This window comes from Bubalus bubalis, chromosome 3 (genome assembly GCF_019923935.1).
Source record: "Bubalus bubalis isolate 160015118507 breed Murrah chromosome 3, NDDB_SH_1, whole genome shotgun sequence".
Classification (NCBI taxonomy): Eukaryota; Metazoa; Chordata; class Mammalia; order Artiodactyla; family Bovidae; genus Bubalus; species Bubalus bubalis.
The window spans coordinates 38,216,817-38,235,376 of record NC_059159.1 but is presented as its reverse complement, the minus strand read 5'-3'; the positions used below and the strand labels follow the sequence as shown (position 1 = coordinate 38,235,376).

General features: G+C 38.5%; 1 protein-coding gene across 1 annotated transcript in view; it reads right to left on the bottom strand.

Moving 5' to 3' along the window:
- Positions 1-18,560, bottom strand: part of UBE2G1 (ubiquitin conjugating enzyme E2 G1) — an 88,207-nt gene that overhangs the window by 60,926 nt on the left and 8,721 nt on the right. The gene's annotated exons all lie outside the window — the stretch shown is intronic.

Sequence of the window (18,560 nt, the reverse complement as noted above, 5' to 3'; positions counted from 1 at the left end):
TTATTTCCTCTTCAGGGTACTTATTATTTAACACACCACATTTTAACTTAATTATCCAGTTGATTACCTGTCTTCCCATACTAAATGTTAAACTCTGTGCCAGCAAGATTTTTATGTTCTGTTCTTTAAAGTACTATAATGCTTACAAAAGCAAGCACTCAAATATTTGCTAAATGACTATAGAATTAAATTTAGACATTAAATTTGATATGTCAGCACTTTGAGTTGAACGTGCTATGTGAGATAGCTTTCACATGATTCAACCACTTAAAAGTGATAAAACTTTAAAACAAGGCCAAGTCCTCTTTTCCTATATAAGACAGTAAGAGATTTCACTATACTCTTCTTCAACCTTTTTTTCGAGAAGGGGAAAAAGCACATATTACTGGTATATTTCTCTTTCATTTCAACAGATATAAACTCTAGAGACTAAAGCTCTAGGGATGTCTCTGGAAAAAAATAGCAATGACTATCAGCCAAAAGAAAAAACTGAGGCAAACAAATATGCCAGAGCTCCTGCTGGTTTCTAAAACAGTACTACGTCCTTCATTTACTGAAGGCAGAGCCAAGGTTATCCTCGATAGTAAAGCATGTTAACGAAGAATAAACAGTAGTCAAAGAGTACCTAGTTATTGCTATTAACACTGGGCACACAACAACACAGTCTGTACTTCAAATAATCTCCAAACAAGAAGCCCAATCAATAACCAAACAGCTTTCACTGCCAGGGCCCGAGTTCGATCCCTGGTGGGGAAACTAAGGATCCCACAAGCTGTGCAGCATGCTCCCCCCAGATCTTTTCAAACCAAGCCCCAAGCAGATTCAGTGTCTTGAAAACATATAAATGTTGCCCAATTTGAATTTTAACAGTACCACTTCACTTTCAGTTTATAATGAAAATGAAGATTAAATTTGATTTGCAAGACTTCTTTCAAATTCAATAACACTGGAGTGGGTTGCCATTTCCTTCTCCAATGCATGAAAGTGAAAAGTGAAAGTGAAGTCACTCAGCCGTCTCCGACTCCTAGTGACCCCATGGACTGCAGCCCACCAGGCTCTTCCGTCCATGGGATTTTCCAGGCAAGAGTACTGGAGTGGGTTGCTTCTTGCCTGGAGAATCCCAGGGACAGGAGCCTGGTGGGCTGCCGTCTCTGGGGTCGCACAGAGTTGGACACGACTGAAGTGACTTAGCAGTAGCAGTAGCACTGGCTTATTTCCAACAGTGTAAATATTTCATATGTATTACTTTCATTGATCACTTTTAAAAAGTTTAAAAACTAAACATAAAGAAAGTTAAAAAAAGAAAATAAAGCTTCAATAATACTATAAAAAATTACTTCTAGAAATTACTTATCAGGCATAAAGCTAGCCATTGAATTTATTATTGAATTATCTTTATTTACAGTACCAAGAGACATACAGTACAGAATTGCTTTTACCGAAAAAAACTTCAATAAATGTTTACTGACTTACTAAGACTTGTTTACTCGTCTAATAGTCACCTATTACACAATTCTCATCTTACAAGAGAAGATCTCTTGTTGATCTTCAGAGCATGAAATCAGAGACAGCTTCAGTATGCAGATCCACAAGTAAAAATAGAACAAATTCCACAGCCTCAAATTGAGAAGAGGGAGGAAGAACACAGCCATCCTTATTTAAGTAAACAACCTATGGCTCTATTCAAAATCATAAAATAGATATTTCGCATAATTTGAAATAGAAGTACTGAATAATTCAAGACTGCACTTTTCAAAATATTTTCACATTATGATTACTAATAGGATGCTCATATCTGCTACTGAGGTTTCAATAATACAGTATTCAGAACTTCTTTATAACTTACCACTTTATTCTCTTTATAAAAATGAATATAAAATACAAGTATCATTTACTGCCATAACTGTGAAGACCAATTTTAGTTCTCATCTTAGGTGTATTTTCTACCTACTGAAAAGTCTTTAGGTGTAAATTATTCTTTACACTAATCCAATGAACATCAAATATTAATGCAAGTCAACAGTATGAACATTACACCCAGACCTCAACTGAAATAATCCTAAATATATGGAGTAGACAGCCAACAAACTCAGTTTTCATGGTCCTTCAAAGTAGGTAAGATACTGTGGTCTCACCTTAACTCATACTTTAAATAAGAATTTAGAAAGGAGGTACAGAGAAAAATGAAGAAAGATGCCTGAGAAAAAGATACTAAAGAGGAAGAAATACAACTGTAGAAATTTGAGAAAAGGACTACTTAGCTCTTCTAAAATTGAATTTAACCTTCTAGCAATTCCCTAACATCCCTACCAAAGATTTAAACTTAGCAGCTACTTGAACAATGCCATCCATTCAAGGTATACTATATGTCAAGCAAAGTACTGTTATGTGCTGGTAATATAATGCAGTAGTCATTAACGCTATTGTCAAATACTTCTGGTTCTCTTCCCATGCAGGCACACAATTAACATACCTTTCTCGGCCCCCTTGTGGTTGAGAGGACCCCTGTGTCTAGAATTGGTTGGTCAATGACTTCTAACTGAAGTGCCTCCATTCACTTCTGGCCAGAGCATTTAACTGCTAATTGAGCAAAACCTCCAGAAAAACACCACCTCTCTGGCAATGCTTGAGATGCTGGCTGCACTACTACTGAATAATCTCGACAAGCAGAGACCTCTGGCAACCTGAGCCAATAAGGAATGAACATTTGTGTTTGAAGCCACTGCGATTTTCAAGTCTGTGTGTGTTTTTTAACCACAGCACAACCTAATTTATTGACTAACACAAAAAGTGATCAATAGAAGTCTTTTTCTTTCAAGCTACTTATCGCTAAGCTAGGTCTCCCTAACTTCACCCTGAAAAAGCTTTTTTCTTTTTTTTTTTAAAGACAAATACAATTATCTATTATTTTAGCAAATTTTCCACCCAACTATAGAAAACTTTCTAAGTCCTGATTTTATCAATGAACCTAATGGTTATTCAATTCCTTTGATTCCTACGAACTTAATAAATATATTGATGTCTTCATTCAAGTGATTATTTTTTGGAATTAGATCAATTAAGTTTAAGACCCCTGATGCAAACTAGTAGTCTGTCCATCATGGTTCTTGTGAACCAATCAAACATCACTACAATTATAACTGTTCAACTATACAAGCATCCAGTCTTCCATATGGTTACCATGGTTGTCGGCAGCTTAAAAGAATCACTACAAAAAATTATACGTGACTGAGGAGACAAGGACAGGACTAGGGATTAAGAAATAGGATACTAATAGCAGACTGACATTTAATAATCATACATGGAGGCAAAAGCAAACCTGTACATAATAATCGTCGTCAAGTACAAAATGATAAGTGCTTTAAGGACAAAGAAAATACTAAGTAGAGAAGGTAAAAGTTCACTAAAAATACATCAGACCCTACTTGAGACATATGCTCAATGCCAACAACCCAGTGCAACTTATTATGGCAAGGGACAGGGATTCTAAAAAACAAAAACATCTGAACTGGTCCTTTACCTTAAAGGATGAGTTTATTTTACTAAGCAAAGATGGGGAAAAGATAGGAACACCCCCAAATAAAATGTATGTTTGTTATATAGAGAAACAAACAGGACAGAAAAAACATTTTTCCAAAGGGAAGCTGCTAAATCAGAATGTTTAGGGTTTGTTCTTAACATTCTGTCTTGCCCTCAAGAATAAAGTGCTTTACAAAGAAACATAAAACACATAAATGAGAAGTAGATGAGAAAAAGGGAAACAACATAGGAACATTAAGTGAAATCAGAAATAAGAGTAATATAAAAAATGCATTAAAAATACGTATCACAGTCCTCTACATTCACAGGGTTAATAGCCTACAATTTCGGCTCCAAGCTAATAGGTGCTTAATTTCTGATGAATGACTAGTTCAATTAATTCAAGATTTCTAGCAACTGATATGAAAAAAGAAATATAATCAGATGGTCACACAACTAATTACCACTAAGGTTGAAAAATTATTTTTCTGATTAAATAGAATTATCTGCACTGCTAACAAAAAAAATGCACTTACTCCTACAGGTCCCCTTAAAAAGGACAGTGTTATAGAACATCTTCACAACTCGCAATGAATTCCACAGGGTTGCTGCTGACAGCATCATCTCCACAGGTGGCGACAGGAGTGATCTCTCCCCAGCCCAGTTCAGTAAAGAAAGACACCTCTGCGGAGAGTAGGTGTGCAGCAGGGTAGGTGTCTGAGGCAGCAGTCTGAGGACAATCTAAGGGTATCCATAACACTGATATTTAATTCGTTGCAGGAGGAGAGGACAAAGGGAGATCAGCAGGCAAGTGGTTTCAAACCTCAGAATCTAAATTAAGAGACAGATCTTCCTCTCCCTCCACTAAATGTACAATTATGAATATAAAATTTCAGAGGATTCCAGACTACGCTATCCATTTAAGAACCCCCTGCACTTCCCTGGCAGTCCAGTGGTTAAGACTCCTCCCATCCAATGCTGAGAGGGAGGGTGATGGAGTAAGTAAAATTAATAAGTAGAAATTTTCAAAAAACATTCTAAACACTCCCTCTATAAACAGGGAGTGGGTTTTTTGGTTTTTTAAATAAAAATAAAAAGAGAGAAAGAGACTGACTGCAGAGACTTTAGTCAACCCTCAAAAACTGTAATTTAATCTTATTTATTGTAACTGAATATGGTAGCAGCAAATTTCAGACTATACTCACTAACCAAGTAGAAACAGTACAGATATGTATATTCTATGTGACCAAAACAGAGCAAAAACACCTACAGTAGAACACACACATCTTCTAGGGAGCCTTAATGAGCTCCTATTACTAAAGAGAAGATACTTCAATGGATACTTAGAATGGCTTAACAGGCTTCAGGGACGCATGGCAGCACCACCCCTAGCCATTCTGGATCTCTTTTTGTTGACTCAATTGTCCTGGCCTTTTCAAACATCTGGCTAGTTCCTATAACCATCCTTTAGTCTTAGCTTGGATAGTACTTCCTCAGCAATGCTCTTCCCAACTCCTGCTATATGAACCTGTATATGATGGCAATTACAAATTTAACTATCTTTCGCGCTAAACAAATGAACTTCATTCAAGAAACAATTTTTTCAGTGTCTCCCAAGCCCACTAATATTTAAAGTCAGCATTCAAATACTTACCTGAAGAACAAGACTACCTCTGATAAAAAGTAAATTAGGCCTAGAAGTTTTTCGAAATCCTTTCTTATACACAAATGAGCAAATTCCTATCCCTTATAGTATGGCTCAGCTAACTAGCTAACAACCCTGTCAAGACACCACCTTGAACATTTCAAAACAAGTAACAAAGCATTCACAGAATGCCTGGTTTTGAGGAGTACTTTCTGCTGTACTCCCGCAAATTAAACTATTTATAAAAATTTGCACCCAGGGACTGAAAGAAGCAACTTATAATTAAATGGCAGGGCCACTGTTAGTTATTTAAAACACTCTTTAGATAATATAACCATATCATCTTCGAGATAATACTGCCTTCCCAATCTCTATAGAGAAAAAGTTTCTATACAGCTCGTTCATAAGTGGAATTAGATCATGAAGAAACCATTAAGACGACTGACCAGACCATTCCATCTTTTTACTCCAGTGTTAATTATTACCTAGCCCATAAAGAAATAGTCTCCAAGGACCCTAAGAACAAGCCATATGGTAAATAGAAACATTATCAGTCAAGGTTTAGGGTGCAGAAAACAGAAAATATATTTGGTGCTTTAAGGAGAAGGAACTTAATGAGAACTTCGGTGCTTACAAAATTATTGAAATGGCTAAAAGGGTTTGAGTTAGAGAAAGAACTTCCAGTATGACAACCATGGAAATGTAGAACTGACCTAACAGCAGCCCTGGAGCTAAGAACTCAAGAACAGAGTACCGCAACAGTGATCCAGATTCACAACCATGAATCAAGGAGAAACCACTGTATTGCTTCTATGCAACACTGTACTGCAAATCATGGCCAGCATAAGAAAAAAAAGTACATGTCTGGGGCCGGGCATCCCCCGTGGGTTTGTCTGTGTTCGCACCTTGTCCTGTGTCTGAGGTGCTGTGGCTGTACCCTTCTCCCCTGGGGTGTTTGTATCTCCTGGCTTTGTAATAAATGCTGCATACTCTCAAAAAAAAAAAAAAAAAAAGTATAAAGATTGAAGAAGTAAAATGGTGTTTATGTGGAGATTACAGCTGTGTATTTAAAAACTCTTAAGGAAAATACAAAAAGGCTAGTAGATCTAGTAATTCAGCAAGGCTGCACAGTTCAAGGTCAAAATACAAAAATACATATGTGTGATGGAATATTACTCAGCCATAAAAAAAAATGAAATGCTGCCATTTGCCAGAACATGATGGACCTAGAGATTGTCATTCTAAGTGAAGTAAGACAGAGACAAATATCATATGATATCACTTATATGTGGAATCTTTTTAAAAAAAAAAATGGTACAAATAAACTTATTTACAAAACAAAGAGTCACACATGTAGAAAACAAACTTATAGTTACGGGCGGGGGGGTGTGGATAAACTAGGAGATTGGGATTGACATGTGAACACTGCTGTGTACAAAACAGACGACCAATAAGGAGCTACGGCATATAGCACAGGGCACTCAACTCAATCCTTTGTAATGGCCTGTATGGGAAGAGAGTCTAAAAGAGAGTGGTTGTATGTGCAACTGATTCACTTTGCTGTACACCTGAAACTACATTTTAAATCAACTACATTTCAATAAAAATTTAAAAAAAAGAAAAAGAAAAAATATCAGTTGTATTCCTACAGGAAATACTTAGGGATACACTTAACCAAGCTGCAAAATCTATACAGCAAAATGACAAACTTGCTAAAAATTTAAAAGACTCTAAATAAATGGAGAAATATACTAAGTTCATGGAAGACTCCATATTGTTAAAATGTCAATTCTCCTCAAATTAATCTATATATTAACTGTAATTCCACTCAAAATCATAGTAAGTTTTTCTGTAGAAATTGTGTCAAACTGACTTGAAAAGACCTTTAAAAGCCTAAATAATTTTTAAAAGGAAAACAAAGTTAGAAGACTTACAATATGTGATTTTAGGGCTTACTATACAGCAATAAAAAAACTGTGATACTAGCATAAGGACAGCCATCTGTATCAATGGGGAGGAAATGGCAACCCACTCTAATATTCTCGCCTGGGAAAACCCCACGGTCAGAGCGGCCTGGAGGGCTATACTCCATGGGGCCACAAGAGTCAGACGCAACTTAAGAGACTAAACAACAACTGAATACGCAGTCTCCAAAGACCTATGACAGGTTGGTCAACAGATTTTCAACAAAAGTTCCAAGGTAATTCAATAGGAAAAGTTTCATGTTTTTAAAAACTGATGCTGAAACATATGCTACAACACAGATCAGTCTTAGAAATATCATGCCAAGTGAAAAAAGCCGTAACAAAAGAACCCACATCTTATTATCTCATTTACATGACATGCCTAGAAAAGGCAAGTTTAGGGGGACTGAAAGTAGATTAGTAGTCGCCTGGGTGTGGGGCTGGCAAAGGGGAGTATCTCCAAATGGGCATAAGGTTTCTTGCTGAGGCGATAGAAACGCTCTAAAATTACACTGTGATGATGGTTGCACAACTCGAAACATACTGATTGTACACTTAAAATGAATAGATTGTATGGTATTCCAATTAAGCCTCAATAAATCTGTCATAAAAAAAATAGACTTTCACTGGGAAGGTGGAGCAGAGACTAACCTCTTGTAAATTAAAAATACAATTGCCAAATGAAAATTAAAATGGCCAGTCTAAATAAAACAGGCATGGTTGAAGACCAAGTCACTAATGGGGAAAAAAAAAGTGCAGGACATCTTCTCCATGATACAATAACAAAAAACAGAAAATGGACAATGGTAATAAGGAGACAAAGAAAAATGATCAAACACCTGACTAGCGTGTTTGGAGCAAAGAAGCTCGAAACACAACGCAGGGGATCGTAGACGATGACAAATAAGGAAATTTCTGAACTAAATACAGACCTAAGCCTTCAGCCTAAAAGAGCCCATTGAGAGCCTAAAACAATGAATGGAAAACATTTACACTTAAGAGACACATATGGGCAAAATTTTAGAACTCCAAGTATGAAGAATATCCTTTAGAACTTCAAAAATTTATCTACACAGGAACAATACTTAGACTGACATGAGCCATTCTTCTTCACTGTCTCCTCATAAGGAATTCTGGATACTACAATGAAACGTCATCAAAGTTCCATGGGGAAAAAATTTTCAACTCAAGAATTCAATTCCCAGAAAACCTATCAAATGTGAGAACAAAATAAAGGCACTTTTCAATACACAAGGACTCAAAATTCACCTCCCATACACTATAAATTTAAGAAATACTGGAATAGGACAACATGGGTTATGAGAAAACAACAGTTGCCTATGAGCCAGAATAAATAAGTGAAAGTGAAGGAAGTAAGACTTTGATACTTAAAGATTCTCCATTAACAAAGTTTCAGTGACTGAAACTACAGCAGCTAGTTAGGTACAAACCATATTTGGTATTATAATGAATACCCTGACAAATTACATAAACGCTGTTTTCTGGTTCTTCTTCAAGACTACATAAAACATTATTTCAGTTATAAAAAAAAGAATATAAATGCTATAAAACTTGACAATATAAAAACAATTAAAAGCTGCATGGGGGGGATAGAAACCACTGAACAGTAAGTGAACTAATTTCTTTACCTTTCATAGCAAGAGCTCTTATGGAAAGAGAAAATGAAAGTCGTTCAGTCGTGTCCAGCTCTTTTCGACCCCATGGACTATAGAGTCCATGGAATTCTCCAGGCCAGAATACTGGAGTGGGTAGCCTTTCCCTTCTCCAGGGGATTTTTCCAACCCAGGAATCAAACCCAGGTCTCCTGCATTGCAGGTGGATTCTTTGCCAGCTGAGCCACAGGGCAAGCCCTTATGTAAGGTAGATAAATCATTAATAAAGCCAACCATTAGAAGAGCTACATATATAAAACAAAAATCAGGAAAGGGAATTAGAGTTTAAAGTCTACATCTTTCTTTTTAATGGATTATTTATTCAAGGATCTGGAGGGGGCGGGACCTCAATTATTTATTTATTTTGGGGCCAGGCCAGCACACGTGGGATCTTAGTTCCTCCACCAAGAATCAAACCAGAGCCCCCTGTATTGGAAGTGCAGAGTCTTAACCACTGGACTACTAGGGAAGTCTTCATCTTTCATAGTGAGAAGTTAGTCATGAATTAAGAGGTATCATATAAACTATCGTGGTAACCAGAAGCATGAACTAGAAATTCCCTTTGGAGGAGGAAAAGGAGGGGGTGAATGAATGGGAGACTGACTTTTCATTTTATTCTCTCTGGTCAAACTTATATTTTTGTCATGAATATGCAATATTTTTATAATTTAAATAAGTATTTTAATAAAAACTGAATTTTGTTTTAGCCATAGAATGGCATACTGTATTTGAAAAGAACAAGTTTCTATGTACCAATAAAGATTAAGTGAAAAATCAAGAGGCAGAACAACACATTAGGATAGTATCATCTTTAAACCAAAATGTGTGATATGGCCACTGTGGAAGACAATTTAGCAGTTTTTTATCAAGTTAAACAGTCTTACCATACAATTAGCAATTGTACCCTAGGTATTTATTCAAGGTAGTTGAACTGTATATTAATGTTCACAGCAGCTTTATTCACAATCACTAAAAATCAGAAACATCAGTATGAACCTAAGGGTAACTTAATACATACACAGATGGACATACAGAGACAGGATAGATGTGTATGTACCTAAGTTAGTTATCTGTGTGTGTGTGTTTCTGACCTATACAGTAATGAAGTCCAGTAGCTATGAGCACTTTCAATGCTCAGATCTTGGTTTCTGGATATTATTCATGGAGAAACAGCTGACTTGAAGGCTGGGGCAGAAAAAATATAAGATAGGCCTGACACATCCTAGAGTCATCAGAAAACAAGAAGTGCTTAAAAACTAAAAGGCTGAGTGCATGTCAAAGGAACACAGAAGCGAACCTGGAAGAATTCCCAATGACCAAAGCTGCAACAATTTAGGGACAACATTAATGATATAAGGAATAAAATAAATGTATGATGACTAACTTATGTCAACATTCCTGGGCCATGGTACTCAGATTAGGTGGTCAAACTTACTCCAGATTGTTTCTGTGAACGTGTTTTTTTTAAATGAGATTACTATTTAAGGCTGTGTTGGTCAGGTTTCTCCACTGCAGAGTAACTGTTTTTCCTGATAGCTCAGTTGGTAAAGAATCCGCCTGCAATGCAGGAAAACCAGGTTCGATCCCTGGGTTGGGAAGATCCCCTGGAGAAGGGAAAGGCTATCCACTCTAGTATTCTGGTACTCAGATTATGTGGTCAAACTTACTCCAGATATTTCTGTGAAGGTGTTTATTTCTTTAAATGAGATTACAATTTAAATCAGCAGACTTTCAGTGAAGCAGATTACCCTCCATAATGTGAGTGGGCCTCATCCACTCAGCTGAAGGCCATAATTCTTAAAAAGACTGACCTCCCCCAGAGAAATTCTGCCAGCACTCTGCCTTAGGACGTGCACTACAACACAGACTTATCTCCAGGCTTCCAAGCAGCCCTGCAGAATTTGGACTAGCCAGCTCCTACAATCACATGACACAGATATATCTGTATATCCTCCTCCTGGTTCCGCTTCCCTGCAGAACCCCGCCTAACACATATTTTAACCCCTAATTATAAAATATATAAACCTATGCTGAATAAATGATTGAATTAACAAATAAATGGGAGAAGTGACAGATCTTCCTTACAGATGAATTCCAAATAATATAAGTAGATAGGGGCCCCTTCAGGAAGTGAGGCCTAGTCCTTCCTTCCCACATGAGTGGGGAATGAAATTTATAAGTAAGTAGCAAAGATAAGATAGGAAAAAGAGAAAAACAGTACCTCTGCAGTGGACAAACCTGTCAACACAGCCTTAAACAAAGGATCAAGGTTCACATCACCAGTGCTGTTGTGTGGTTATTGACTGGCATGTGATGAGAAGGGCACTTTACCTCTGTGGTATTCTTTTTGAAAACACCAGTCTAATCAAGAAAAAAACTTTAGACAACTTCAATTTGAGGAACATCCTACAAAAATACCTGACTGGCATTCCCCAAAATTGTAAAAGACACAAAAAACAAGGAAACTGAGAAACTCTCCAAGAACAGACAAGACTTAGGACAACTGAATGCAATGCGGTTATCTAGGGTGGGAAAGCGGAACAGGAAAATATATATCAGGTAAAAACTATGGAAATCTGAGGCTTCCCTGGTGGTCCAGCAGGTAAGACTCCATGCTTCCACTGCCAGGGACATGGGTTCGATCCCTGGTCAGGGAACTAAGATTCCCACATGCCATATGGCACAGCCCAAAATAACTATGGAAATTTGAATGAAGTATGGAGTTTAGTTAATAATAATCTATCAACACTGGTTCATTAATTGTGACAAATGAACCACACTAATGTAACGTGTTAATAATAGGGAAATCTGGGTACAGGGTATATAGGAACTCTATCTTTAGAATTTTTCTGTAAATCTAAAACTCTTCTAAAATTACATTTATTGCGGGGGGCGGCGGGGTGGGGAAGGCCTATCACAATGGCACTGCTTCCCCCAAGAGCCACACCGTATGCCTTAGATCCTGAAGAGGGCAGCAGGAAGCACAGCACCCTCACCCGTGCCACAGCTGCACCCACAAGAGTTAAATATAAACCAAACTGGATAACGATGGTTTTGTTCTTTTTCCACCAAGCAAATGCTAAGGGCAGAAACTGCAGCAAAGGTATAATCCTAAGGGAGAGATGTAAAAACAACCAGAAGAAAAAAAAAAAAAAAAAATACAGTATTTCCCTGGGGAATTACCACACCACAGATGTTCACAACAGTTTGAATACAGAAGTGAGCACAGCCCAAAGTCCTAGACGGCTAGTGATGACAATATAAACCATCCTACGCACTGCTAAACATGAAAAATAAATATTATCGTAATAAGTAAGAGTATTAAGGAAAGTCTCAGAGTAACAACCCTCCTGACATAAGCCATGAAGTAGGTATTTTAGTCTTAGAATCCTACAGCATAGAAGTTGAGAAAGACAATCTCAAAATATCAGGTGAGGCCATGAGCAATATTAGTTCTCCTTCCAAAAGTCACAAAGTTTTCAAAGTTTAAACATGCTATTGTATAAAAACCAGTAGTCTTGGTAATAAGATGACCTGAATTTAAAATCTGAGTTTAAAATTTCTGTCATTTACTTGCTAAATAAATTTGGAAAAAAAGAACTCCTTGATCTTGAAGATTTCTTAAAGAGAATCAGTATATAAAAGGAACTTTAACAAACTCTACTTTGAAGAGTGTGATTTTCACTACAATCCTTAATATTAAAGGTTCTTCTTTCAGAATTTCAATTTACCAAAAAAAAAGCAAAATGCAATGAAAAGAATCAAATGTTAAGAGGCTGCAAAGGGATGGTTGATGTTTGTATCACGTTTTATCTTTTCCAAGTCTATTATAAATAGGTTCATTTTATTAATTAGAAAAGTTATATTTTAAAACATTTGTTGTCGTTGTTGTTCAGTCACTTAAGTCCTGTCCAGCTCTTTGCAACTGCACGGACTGTAGCCCGCCAGGCTCCTCTGTCCGTGGGATCTCCCAGGCAAGAATACTGGAATGGGTTGCCATGCCTTCCTCCAGGGATCTTTCTGACCCAGGGTTCGAACCCAGGCCTCCTGCCTTTCAGGCAGACCCTTTACCCCTGAGTCACCCATTTGGTTAAGGGAAGCCCATGTGGTTAAGCTATACTTCAAACAAGTGAAGACGGGGATGTAAGAAAGGTAAGAATGTCTACACAAATGTGATGAAGTATATATATTCTAATGATCAACCAGTATTTGTTTATAAAACTCGACAGTCTCCACTAGACAGGGAAGCCAGGAATTGTATCATGAATCTTTGGATCCTCAGGGCCTGGCATATAGAAGGAACTAAATGTTTACTTTATGGAAGTTTCTAATTGCCTCACTTTCTACCTTAAAAGGTTCAGTTCACACGTGCTAAAGTAATGGGGCGGGGAGATGGGTGGGGTGGGGGGTGGAGGTGGATCTAGTACAGTAATTTTAATCCATCCAGTAAATACTTATCGGTTGCTTGCTGTTTCACTCTTCCAGGCATCTGCGGTAAGTCAGTTAATAAAAATAAAAATCATTGTCCTTGTGGAGAGACTGTAGTCTAGTATCACTCTCTACTCTGCCCAAAGCAGTGCTAAAGTGTGGTCCATTAACTGGTGCCAATGTACCAAACTTACTGGTCCGTGACCGTCAGCCACAGCAAGCATTTAGACACTCAGAGAGCAATATGACAGTCATTTTATCTGATGAACCTAATATTATAAAGTACTGACTAGAATCTATCTTTATTTCATCTTTCTAATAATTTATTGTTTTTTAAAGAATCATTATATAATGAATTGGAAAATTTATTAAACCTGGTCTTTCACCACAGATAAGGAGAAGCATTGGTCCAACACACTTGGATCCCATCACTTCTCCCCTCCTTGGTAAAAGTCTATGCTTCAGTATCTTTATGGTCTTCCACAAATGAAACCAAGCTTTCCAAATACTGTTTTCCCACTAGTTCGGTTCATCATATACTCCAACCACAGTGAATTGTTTTCAGCGCAAGTCTTATGTCTGGCTTGTGCTTCTCTCTCAGCCTTAAATACTTTAAGTTTGCATGATCAAATTTTACATATCCTTTTCAAGTCAAGCACAAATGCCACCAACTCCTCCAAAGACCTCCAGGCAGAAGCAAACATCCCCTGACTCCCTCTGGCACAGTGTTCTAAAGCAGCCCTCTGACAGAATTTTCTATAGACTATGAGTTTCTGGAATACAAGAATAATTTATTCATTTTTGGCATCCCTATATAACACACAAAATTGTCATCAAATTCGCTGAGTGAATGATGTAAGAGACAGCATTACATGTGCAGAAGTCTCACTCACGAGATCAGAAAACCCTCTAAAATTATACCCAAAACTGTGTGCCTTTTCTAAGGGAGGGTCTAATGCTTACTAGATTCTCAAAGGAGTCTAAGAAGTCCCAAATGTTAAAGAAACCACTGATAAGGAAAGGGTTTCAATTTCATTAGCAGATATATTTCTGCCAGCCAGCTCCATCGGGGTTAGCTCCAGGGAATACCAGACATAATAAAAACCTCAATTGTGCTCAGTTGGTCAGTTGCGGCTCTATGGACTGAAGCCTGCTAGGCTCCTCTGTCCATGGAATTCTCCAGGCAAGAATACTGAAGTGGGGTTGCCATTCCCTCCTTCGGGGGATCTTCCCAACGGAGGGATCAAACCTGCGTCTCCTGCATAGCAAGTGGAATCTTTACCGCTGAGCCACCAGGGAAGCCCTGAACCTCAATTTCCTTATCCCAGAAAGGTGATGTTTACTCCAAAGATTTGCTATAAGAACTGAATTTGACCACATACGGGAAGTCCTGAGATCATGAAGAATGACTTGTTTCCTTTCTGCCCTCCTTCCACTTTTATATACTCGTGAAGTAAGCAAGCAGACAGGTTCTATACAAAATTTCTTAAATTACAAATTACTGCCATCCCCCGAAAGCTGTGTCCAGACTATTTTCTTGGAAATCTTCAGTAGGGTTATCAATTCAGTCGCTCAGTCGTGTCCAGCTCTTTGCGACCCCATGGACTTCAGCACACCAGGCCTCCCTGTCTGTCCATCACCAACTCCCAGAGTTTATCCAAACTCGTGTCCATTGAGTCAGTGATGTCATTCAGCCATCTCATCCTCTGTCATCCCTTTCTCCTCCCACCTTCAATCTTTCCCAGCATCAGGGTCTGTTCTAAGTCGGTTCTTTGCATCAGGTGGCCAAAGTATTGGAGTTTCAGCTTCAACATCAGTCCTTCCAGTGAACACCCAGGACTGATTTCCTTTAGGATGGACTGGTTGGATCTCCTTGCAGTCCAAGGGACTCTCAAGAGTCTTCTCCAATACCACAGTTCAAGACCATCAATTCTTCGCCACTCAGCTTTCTTCACAGTCCAACTTTCACATCCATACATGACTACTGGAAAAACCATAGCTTTGACTAGACGGACCTTTGTTGGTAAAGTAATGTCTCTGCTTTTTAATATGCTATCTAGGTTGGTCATAGCTTTTCTTCCAAGGAGTAAGCGTCTTTTAATTTCATGGCTGCAGTCACCATCTTAGTGATTTTGGAGCCCAAGAAAATAAAAGTCTGTCACTGTTTCCCCATCTATTTGCCATGAAATGATGGGACCGGATGCCATGATCTTAGTTTTCTGAATGTTGAGTTTTAAAGCGAACTTTTTCACTCTCCTCTTTCACTTTCATCAAGAGGCTCTTTAGTTCCTCTTCGATTTCTGCCATAAGGGCGGTGTCATCTGTGTATCTGAAGTTATTCATATTTCTCCCGGCAATCTTGATTCCAGTTTGTGCTTCATTTAGCCCGGCATTTCCAAACCCCTATTTAAGTCTCACAACATTAAATTTCTGTCATGCTAAGTAGTTCTAATTACTAATTTTTCTACACTGATAAATGCCAAGAATTTTTTAAATATTTAAGTTAAACTCTTAAAGAACTGACATCTTGATTCTGCTATATCCAAAATATAGCTCTTTCCCTATGATTTTCCAACTTCACTGTACCCTCCCACAATTAATACTCCTTCCTCAGTCTTTGTCCTCCTTCCACTTGTGTTTATGTACTTATACAGCATTCTATTGAAGAAATTAGGGAAAACGACTAGACCATTCAGGTAATGACCTAAATCAAATCCCTTATGATTATACAGTGGAAGTGAGAAATAGACTTAAGGGGCTAGATCTGATAGACAGAGTGCCTGATGAACTATGGATGGAGGTTCATGACATTGTACAGGAGACAGGGAGCAAGACCATCCCCAAGAAAAATAAATGCAAAAAAGCAAAATGGCTGTCTGAGTAGGCCTTACAAATAGCTGTGAAAAGAAGAGAAGCAAAAAGCAAAGGAGAAAAGGAAAGATATACCCATTTGAATGCAGAGTTCCAAAGAATAGCAAGGAGAGATAAGAAAGCCCTCCTCAGAGATCAGGGCAAAGAAATATAGGAAAATAAGAAAATGGGAAAGGCTAGAGATCTCTTCAATAAAATTAGAGATACCAAGGGAATATTTCATGCAAAGATGGGCTCAATAAAGGACAGAAATGGTATAGCCCTAACAGAAGCAGAAGATATTAAAAAGAGGTGGCAAGAATATACAGAAGAACTGTATAAAAAAGATCTCAAGATCCAGATAATCATGATGGTGTGATCACTCACCCACAGCCAGACATCTTGGAATGTGAAGTCAAATGGGCCTTAGGAAGCATCACTACAAACAAAGCTAGTGGAGGTGATGGAATTCCAGTTATTTCAAATCCTAAAAGATGATGCTGTTGAAGTGTTGCTCTCAATATGCCAGCAAATTTGGGAAACTCAGCAGTGGCCACAGGACTGGAAAAGGTCAGTTTTCATTCCAATCCCTAAGAAAGGCAACGCCAAAGAATGTTCAAACTACTGCACAACTTCACTCATCTCACATGCTAGCTAGCAACTGCTGCTGCTGCTAAGTCGCTTCAGTTGTGTCCGACTCTGTGCAACCCCATAGACGGCAGCCCACCAGGCTCCGCAGTCCTTGGGATTCACCAGGCAAGAACACTGGAGTGGGTTGCCATTTCCTTCTCAAATGCAGGAAAGTGAAAAGCGAAAGTGAAGTCGCTCAGTCATGTCCGACTCTTAGCAACCCTACCAGACTGCAGCCTACCAGGCTCCTCCGTCCATGGGATTTTCCAGGCAAGAGTACTGCAGTGGGTTGCCATTGCCTTCTGCACATGCTAGCAAAGTAATGTTCAAAATTCTCCAAGCCAGGCTTCAAAGGTATGTGAACCGTGAACTTCCAGATGTTCAAGCTGGATTTAGAAAAGGCAGAGGAGACAAAGATCAAATTGCCAACATCCGCTGGATCATCAAAAAAGCTAGAGAGTTCCAGGAAAGCATCTATTTCTGCTTTATTGACTACACCAAAGCCTTTGACTGTGTGGATCACAACAAACTGGAAAATTCGGAAAGAGCTGGGAATACCAGACCACCTGACCTGCCTCCTGAGAAATCTGTATGCAGTTCAAGAAGCAACAGTTAGAACTGGACATGGAACAACAGACTGGTTCCAAATAGGAAAAGAAGTACGTCAAGGCTGTATATTGTCACCCTGCTTATTTAACTTATATGCAGAGTACATCGTGAGAAACGCTGGGCCGGAAGAAACACAAGTTGGAATCAAGATTGCTGGGAGAAATATCAATAACCTCAGATATGCAGATGACACCACCCTTATGGCAGAAAGTGAAGAACTGAAGAGTCTCTTGATGAAAGTGAAAGAGGAGAGTGAAAAACTTGGCATTAAAACTCAACATTCAGAAAACGAAGATCATGGCATCCGGTCCCATCACTTCATGGCAAATAGATGGGGAAACAATGGAAACAGTGAGACTTTTATTTTCTTGGGCTCCAAAATTGCTGCAGATGGTGACTGCGGCCATGAAATTAAAAGACGCTTACTACTTGGAAGGAAAGTTATGACCGACCTAGACAGCATATTAAAAAGCAGAGACATTACTTTGCCAACAAAGGTCCTTCTAGTCAAAGCTATGGTTTTTCCAGTAGTCATGTATGGATGTGAGAGTTGGCACAGAAGAATTGATGCTTTTGAACTGTGGTGTTGGAGAAGATTCTTGAGAGTCCCTTGGACTGCAAGGAGATCCAACCAGCCCATCCTAAAGGAAATCAGTCCTGGGTGTTCACTGGAAGGACTGATGTTGAAGCTGAAACTCCAATACTTTGGCCACCTGATTTGAAGAACTGACTCATTGGAAAAGACCCTGATGCTGAGAAAGATTGAGGGCAGGAGGAGAAGGGGACGACAGAGGATGAGATGGTTGGATGGCATCACCAACTCAATGGACATGAGTTTGGGTATGCTCCGGGAGCTGGTGACGGACAGAGGCCTGGCGTGCTGCAGTCCATGGGGTCGCAACGAGTCCGACACGACTGAGGGACTGAACTGAACTGACAGCATTATAATTTTGTTTACATGTCCATCAACGCCTATTAAATGTAGCACCTCAAGGCAGGAATACCAGGTCAATTATCTTTTGCATTCTCTCCGTGTTTCTCAATGCAACTGAACAGTAGTGCTCAATAAATGAGCTTTTATAGTGATCCTTTCTCCCATTTTCCAAACAACAGCACAAGAAGTTTAAACAAAGATTATTTAAAATTAAGATGGAATTTCTACCTCAAACTATAGATTTATCTCAATTGCAGCTTCCTATTCCTTGAAAGTGTTAATATGGCAACTATGTTGCTACATTTTTA